At 35.3% G+C, this 7,668-nt stretch overlaps 1 non-coding gene across 1 annotated transcript; it reads right to left on the bottom strand.

The window, feature by feature from the left end:
• Nucleotides 1-7,262: 7,262 nt before the first annotated feature.
• On the bottom strand, nt 7,263-7,387 carry LOC138159248 (U6atac minor spliceosomal RNA). The gene has a single exon (XR_011167849.1). It is a non-coding gene; the product is annotated as a U6atac minor spliceosomal RNA (small nuclear RNA).
• Between the last annotated feature and the right edge of the window lie 281 nt (nt 7,388-7,668).

Genomic DNA, 7,668 nt, shown 5'->3' with positions numbered 1-7,668 from the left:
GATAGATAGATAGATAGATAGATAGATAGATAGATAGATAGATAGATAGATAGATAGATAGAGATGAATTAGGGATAGAGATAACTAGAGATAATTGAGATGTCTTTGCATAGGTTTTTTTTAAATTTGTCATTTCTTCATGGAACAGACTAAGATCCTAGAGATCAGAGACATTTTTTTTTCCTTTCTTTTTATCCCCAGCACTTATCACAGTGCCTGACACATAGTAGACACTTTATAAATGCTTATTGATCGACTGACTAGAAGAGGCTGGCAGACTTGCGGTAGGATCATAGATCTAGTCCTGTAAAGGACTTTGCAAGTTCAGCCCCCTCCTTTTTTAGGTTAGGAAACCTGAATCTCAATATAGTAAGTTCTTTGCCAATGACATGGTAGATAGCAAGTAACAGAACCAGGATTCGAAACCACATGCTCTGATTTAAAATCTAATGCACTATTTTGAACTATACCATGATAAAGAGAATATCTTTATAAAATATCATTAGCAAAGAGGAGAGGAGATTATTATTATTATTATTATTATTATTGCTACAATAAACATATTAGGCTAGCAATTAGGATCCACCTTCATTTTTGCTTATTTGATTTGTCTTCTCCCTTTTCCTTGTAGATGACCTCTTCTTTTTACTGAAAATGTCAATAAAGATTGGTCAGATGACGTTGCCATAGTCCTAATTTTGTTCATTTTAGCTCAGTAGTGAGGATGATGTACTGGGCCCCTACAGCTAAAGGACTATCTCACATTAGACCTGACACTGACTGATACATGGAGAAGCCTCTAAAGACTCAAGCGGGAGAGGCATAAAGTACTTTAAAAGTCTGTTCACAGAACATTGCCAGAAGGAGGTAAAAGGTAGAAGAGCGAGGAATTTGAAGAATTCTCTTTAGAAACATTAAACTTTGCAGTGTGGAAAATGTTCTTTAACCCTCTTTCCCCTCAATCCTCTATCCTATGGAATGATTCAAATATTCCACAGGGCATTTAAATGTCAATCGATAACAAAAATGCCACACATTTCTGTGTGGACTATTGGACCTGATCTCTTAACAGATAAATTATTATAAAGTGAGCTAATTTCAACTGTGAGGGGACTGGGAGGGAGGGAAAAAAATCAAGATTAGAAGAGGGGTTCAGAATGATATTTAATGAATGTCCTCCTAAAAAACAATGAATGATTATCTAATAGCCTGGAAATTTTAATTGAATCTGCTTTAGGAAGAAATTTATTTACTTTATAAGTGGCTCTGTTCTGTTTCCCAAGGCTATCTTTCCCTGGCTTTTAACAGTAGGGTACATTTTAAAATGTTCATTAAAAAATACAAGGTGAGGTGATCCCCAAAGGCCCTTATTGCATTTGTAGGCTCATACTAGAATATACTTACATTAGAATAATTTAATTTCAATTTTTCATATTACTGAGATCAATAGATAAAATTATTGATGTTATTTATCACTAATTGGAAAAAGTCCTTATTGATAACTCATGCAATATGAGTTATTTTTCCATTATATTTAGTGAAAACTTTTGTTTATATAGTGCCTAATAGTCATGAATGAATGGAAAATTTAAGAACCCCACATTTGATATATTCAATAATTAAATTTTTTAACAAGTATTCCTAGGTATCTGAAAAAAGACATTTCTTCAAGAGGTATTTATCCATGTCTAAGAATATGTTTTCTTACCATCTGTCCTTAGAAAAAATTCACAGATTTTTTGGAGTGCCTTCTTTTACCTTTTTTTCCTTTCCCTTCACCCCTTCAAGGCAAGGTTATTAAAACATAAGAGAAGGGCAGAAAGCAGCAGGAAACTATGTGTTGTTTAGATAGGAAATTACATAAAGTATCTGTGAGTATGACAATGACTCTTGTATTTCTTGAGGTATTGGTCTGGAAACATTATAGAAACAACCTGGTTAGGCCTCGATCAGTTTGGACAGTTCAAAGCATATAGGGATATATAGTGTAAAGAAGAAAAGACTTGGAGTGTCTAGGTGGAGCAGTGAATAGAGCACCGGCCTTGGAGTCAGGAGGACCTGAGTTCAAATCTGGCTTCAGATACTTAACACTCACCCTGTGACCTTGGGCAAGTCAATTAACCCTAATTGCCCTGCATTCCCCCCTCCAAAAAAAAAGAAGAAAGGACTGAAGGGCCTTATGATGACTTTTCAAATACTTGAAGCATTAATATATGGAAAAGGAATTACATTTTTTCCTTGTAGTTCCAGGGGATAGAACTAGGGCCTACAAGTGAAAGTTACAAGGGGGAGGAATTTTAATTGGCAAAACTAATCACCAAACAATAAATAACTTACCAACCTTTATCAACCAGTCACTGAACTTGAATAGTATTTGAGCTCAACCTGTCCAAAACCTTCACTTTACAGATGAAGATCAAAGAAGTTAAAGTAACCAAGGTGAGAGTTATCCAATGTCAGAACTAGAACTAGAATCCAAATACCCTTATTTATGATGCTATTATTCAAAATTGAAAGAGACTTCCCTCAGAAGTAGTGAATTCCTGTTTGGCAGAATTATTTAATCAAAAGCTAAATAACCACCTGCCAAAGATGTCGTAGCATTTATTACTGTCCTGAGTAGAAGGCTCTATTACATAGTCAATAAGGTCACTTTTAATTCAAAGAAAACTCTATATTGCTAGGATATTATGCAGCTTACTATATGCCAGTGGGAGGATTTGATCTAGAATTCTGAGCACCCCCCTCCCATAATTATGATCAGATATGTAGTCTTCTAGATAGTGTTTTTTGTTGTACTGTTCTGAGCTCCCAGCTCTGAAGGGTTGTCTGTCAATATCTATCTTGAAGGGAAATGCCTAGAAATGAAGGTTGCAAATCAGATGTTGTCTGATGAAGGCAGAGTATGGTGAGATACTCATTTCTCTTGCCCTAGATCAGGAGTGGGGAATTCACAGCCTTGAGGCCACCTGTGGCCCTCTTGGTCTTCAAGTGTGGCCCTTTGAATGAATCCAAACTTCACAGAATGAATCCATTTAATAAAAAGATTTGTTCTGTAAAACTGGCACTAAGTTAAAAGGTAGAATCCAAGGACCTAGAAGGACACATGTGGTCTTCAGGCCACAGGCTCTCCACCCCTGTCCTAGATGATAAGTATACTGTTATTAATGCAGCCTGAAGCTGCATTTCAGGTAGCTAGTTGGTATAATAGGTAAAGAGCTGGCTCTGGAGTCAGAAGGATCTGAGTTCAAATGTGACCTCAGATACTTACTAGTTGTGTGACCCTGGGCAAGTCACTTAACCCTGTTTGCTTCAGTTCCGCATCTGTAAAATGAGCTTGAGAAGAAATGCCAAATCATTCCAATATCTTTGCCAGGAAAACCCCAAATTTTGTCATGAAGCTTCGAATAAGACCGAAACGACTTAATTACAACAACAAAGGTTGCAGGTGGTTTGGGGGAGGTTATAGTATATCACACTCCTCAAATATTGTTAACTAGAGCTCTTGGGTCATTTCGAAATGAAGATAAATCAGGTTTTCTTCATTCTATATTTTTAAGCTAGCTACTGATTAAAAAGAACCTTAAGTATAGGAATTGATATTTGCCCTTATTAAATTTCATATCTTAACATTGGCCTTTTATTCCAACCTGTCAAGGTTTCTGTGAGCTTGACATTATCCCCAAACTGAATAAGAATGCCTGCTAAGAATTTGATCTAAGTTTGTGAATGTTGAAGAGGATAGAGTCTTTCAGCATGCTACTTGAGATTTCCATCGAGAATGATGCAAGTCCATTAATCAACTCTTCTTTGGGTGTAGTTATTAAACTAGCTTCGAGGTCGCCTAACTGTGCTATTAGCCAGCCTATATTTCTCTATCTTATCCACAAGGGTATCATAAGAGGCTTTGTCAAATAGATTGTTGACATCAAAATGCAGTGTATCTTTAACATTTCTTTGATTTAAGAGTCTAGTAACCCTATCGTATGAAGAAGTTATGAACAAATGTACTTACCATTTCTATCAGTGAATCCCATCTGTCTCTACAATTCAGGTTAAAATGATACAGTGCCTATTTGGAGCTGCCATAGAAAACTCTTGTTAAAAGGAAAGTGGAAAAACTCTATTTAAAAAGAGTGAAGTTCTTTTTGACTTTTTTTGTAAAGGACAAAACACAAATGCATTTTTTGCTATTGTTGCAATCGACAGCAGAGGATGATGGAATAATCAGATTAATGGATTGTGAAAAGGACATTTACCATGAGTACCCAAGGAGATCTGTAAAATTCTATCCTTTTTATTCAACCATTTTAAATTCCACAAGGGTAAATATATTTGGCATATTATCAGAGAGGATGCTATTGTTATTTGCTTAGCTCTAAATGTATAGCATTTGTGCCATTATTTTTTGATGAGTTCATTTTATTTGACAAGCTAGTCCAAATAGGGGAGGATTTTTTTTATAGAAACATTCCTGACATTTTGGTTTGAACATGAATTTATACCTTCAATTTTTAAGGAGGAAAAGTATAGGAAAAAGACAAGTGCACAATATGGTGATGGTAAATACATTAGCTATTTTTCTTATTATTTGTCAGCTTTGTTGATGACTGTGAGAATAATATATAATACAGTAGTAATTTTCTCAAGATGATAGTCGGAAAAGCATCTGTGGCTTTTTATTATGGTCTTTCAGATATATATTTGGTTTAATTAATCTGATGGGTATAAGATAAGACAAAACAGTCAAATTATTTACATAACCAATACAATATTGGTCAAAAGAGATGTGTGTTAATATATAAATCTTAACGACTTCTTATAAAAGATGTCAAATATATATTGCCCACACAATAATAAAAATTTCTGAATGATATGTTGATGCATATTACCGCATTGGTTCCTTTCAATGTCACCATTAAACAAGGCAATTATCACTTGCTATTATAAATATAAGTAAGTATAAAATTAATTGAAGGGTTGATATTCAACTATATTACAATAGAAAAAACCACTGAACTTGGAAAATTGGGCTCTGGTTCTGGCTCTGCCAATTACTTACAAGTCTATTACATCTGTGGGTCTCATTTTCTCATTTAAAAATTAAAAGGATGAATTTTTCATCTCTAAGGTACTGTTCAACTTAATAATCAACTCAATAATCTATAAATCTATAAATTGATCAAGGTAGCAAAGCTAGACAGGACATAAACCCAGGTCTTCTGACTTCTACTTTGAATCCTCTTCCAGTTAATTCACTCTTCATTAAGCAGTTAAGTACTTACAATGTGCCAACATCCATGAATTCCTGAGGTTACAATCTGGGAATTCATGGACAAACAATAAACCTGCCCTTGCCCTCCACAAACACAGATTGTAAGCAACATCCATATGCATACATATTTAAATGTAGAATATGTTCAAAATAAATACAATTCTCTATTTCGATAATTTTTTTCAATAATTTGGATTATAAAACCATGCCAAACACAGCAAAAAATAGTATTGAAACAGTCAGATAATACAGTATATCTGAATTTTGAATCAGGAAGAACTGAATTGGAATTTTGCCTCACATATTCAATACCAGTCATATCATTCTGAGTCTCTCAACCTCAGTTTCCTTATTTGTAAAATTTGGATAGTAACAGCAACTACCTCACAAGGTTTTGGGGAGGACCAAATAAGACAGAATATGTAAGTTGATTCAGATAGCATTATATACATTCTATCTATTATCATCAATATTATTAATGATGGTGATGATGGTGATATTGTGTTTATATCATCAGGGAATAATGAGCAAATTACAGAAGCTGCTAAATATCCCTCAAGGGAAGTTGGTCCCACTTTTGTTATCGTTCAATAATGTCAGTAATATCCTGCTCTTTGTAACCCTGTTTTGGTGTTTTCTTGGGAAAGATACAGGAGTGCTTTGCCTTTTCCTTATACAGCTCACTTTATAGATAAGGAAATTGAGGTAAATAGGGTTAAATGATTTCCTCAGGATCATATAGCTATTAAATACTTGAGGCCAGATTTGATCTCAGGAAGATGAGTCTTCCTGACTCGAGGCCTGGCAGAAACTCTATCTACTCTGCTACCTAGTTGCCCAATAGAATAGATCCTACTTTAAGTACCCATTATTTCATCAGTATGAATACTCCTCCTGACATGGTCCTTAAACCCTCTGTACTTAAAACAAATGATAAAAAGCCCTTGCACTCCACCCACCCCAACACAAACCCATTAACACACCCTTGTAGCCAACTTTCTGGCAATGAACTTCTCTGTATCTACATAGAATGGTCCTCAGTCAATAAAGTTCACTACCAGGCCAGTACTCAAACTTCCTATTTGTTAGGGCCTAATAGGTTTATTCTCTCCAGATAGAGCCTATGAGAATCCAAAGTTACCTTAGGATCACAATGGGAAGCCCTAGTAAAGTTTTAGTAGAGGAAATGTTAGTTTAATAGAACAAAATTTCACTTGAAGGATATTAGGTGGGACTCAGTTAAAGGTGGAGTCAGGAAGATCTGACTACCTCAGAACTTGGACCCTAGGAAAATCTTTTAAACACTCTTAGGGGCAGTTTCATCATCTGTAAAGTGGAGATAAGAATACTAACATGTATGTTACAAGGTCAAATGCTACAAAGTATGTAGAGTGCTTTGCAAAATGATATAGCGTTATATAAATTTTAGCTAATATAATTTTCCTTTATAAATCTTCAGTCTCAGTCTTCTACTTCAAAACAAAAAAACATGACTATTCCTGCAAAGCACAAAGTACTCACGTTATTTGACTCATGTGATCATTGAAGATAGCCAACTTTTATAATCCTGGCTCCAGAGTCCAAAGGAGAGATAAAAGTATGTACAGTATAGTGAAGAGTCAAAAGACCAGCATTCAAATTTTGTCTCTATTGCTTATTACTTTTATAACATTAAACAAGTCACTTAATCTTCCTAAGCCTGAATTACTTCATCTAGAAAATTAAGGCTATGACCTTTGAAATCTCTTACAAGTATAGAGGAAAAAAGAAGAAAAAAAAGTTGAATTGTTCCGCTAAATAATCCTATGAGAAGATGAGAGGATGACAATGAGGATAAAAAGAAGGAAGAACCATCCAACTTTTATTTTTCCTCTATTTTCTCCGTGAAGAAGTATACTCTTTGGATTGTAAAGATGGAGGCGAAAACTGCCTTGTGATGAGCTATTCCAGTAGGTAGAAGAATATACCTCTCTACAGACTTCTAAGAGGATAGACATGGGTAGATGAAACAGAATAAGTGCCAATGGTTTAACCATATATGTTTTGTAAAGGCCATTATGGCCTCTTCTGTCCTTATCAAGGGTAATGGTAAACTCGCATTTCATACAACACCATAACACAATATGAGAATAAAAGAGTGTACAAGGTGTTCGGTGGGGACTAGCACCTCTGGTGCGAGCATTTTCCAAACTCTTTTCAGGGCCACTCATCCACCATTGATTTCCATCTGTTACCCAACTCTCACCTGTGTCTACAAGAAGCTATGACATGCACAGCAGCCATACCCTGGTAAAATCATTTTGGCAGATTGGACTAAACCAGGTTGAGGGTGACCAGAAGATCTCAAACGCATCAGTGAATTAAAGAGATGTTTACCCCAAGCACACTTCTCC

This window comes from Petaurus breviceps, unplaced genomic scaffold (assembly GCF_028583685.1).
Source record: "Petaurus breviceps papuanus isolate PSGF00001 unplaced genomic scaffold, PetGlider_PUasm1.0 175, whole genome shotgun sequence".
NCBI lineage: Eukaryota > Metazoa > Chordata > Mammalia > Diprotodontia > Petauridae > Petaurus > Petaurus breviceps.
This window is presented reverse-complemented; position numbering and strand designations above follow the sequence as displayed.